The sequence below is a fragment of the Chiloscyllium punctatum genome, chromosome 15 (genome assembly GCF_047496795.1).
Source record: "Chiloscyllium punctatum isolate Juve2018m chromosome 15, sChiPun1.3, whole genome shotgun sequence".
NCBI classification, from domain to species: Eukaryota; Metazoa; Chordata; class Chondrichthyes; order Orectolobiformes; family Hemiscylliidae; genus Chiloscyllium; species Chiloscyllium punctatum.
This window is the reverse complement of record NC_092753.1, coordinates 69187240-69188210: the sequence shown is the minus strand read 5'-3', so window position 1 is coordinate 69188210 and position 971 is coordinate 69187240.

Sequence of the window (971 nt, the reverse complement as noted above, 5' to 3'; positions counted from 1 at the left end):
TGAAATGCCCATACAAAGAATTTGAGGTTGATTTCAAAACCAGGTAAGTCAAATTCTGGCTTTCTCTTTAAATTTCAACAGTGAGTGATTGCAATGCTTAGAAGCCAATGCACAATTTGTTCACTGATTTAAAGATTGTCTAAAGAAACTAACACTGTCTTAAATAAACTGAACTGAATATTACTCAGATTAAATGTTACTTCATCCATCGGTTGACTTTCCAGGGGTCATACTGATGTCTTTGGCTAAATCGGGACTTTCAGTCCCACACCAGCTACATTATAGGTACACACATGAAAGGTACTAAAATCCTTACCTTTTCAACAGGAAAAGCTCAACAGTGTTGAATGATTTTTATAGTTCCTAGTACAGATACAAATCTAAAATATCTCCATTAATAGGCTTGGTGATATGCCCCAAACAACCCACCCTCCAATCCTGGCACTTTCCCCTGCCACCGCAGGAACTGTAAAACCTGCGCCCACACCTCCTCCCTCACCTCTATCCAAGGCCCTAAAGGAGCCTTCCACATCCAAAGTTTTACTTGCACATCCGCGAATATCATTTATTGTATCCGTTGCTCCCGATGCGGTCTCCTCTACATTGGGGAGACTGGGCGCCTCCTAGCAGAGCGCTTTAGGGAACATCTCCAGGACACCCGTACCAATCAACCACAACGCCCCGTGGCCCAACATTTCAACTCCCCCTCCCACTCTACCACCAGACGCCTGGAGGAAGAACGCCTCATCTTCCGCCTCGGAACACTTCAACCCCAGGGCATCAATGTGGACTTCAACAGTTTCCTCATTTCCCCTTCCCCCACCTCACCCTAGTTCTAAACTTCCAGCTCAATAACTGTCTCCATGACTTGTCCGGACTTGTCCTACCTGCCTATCTTCTTTTCCACCTATCCACTCCACCCTCTCCTCCTTGACCTATCACCTTCATCCCCTCCCCCACTCACCCATTGT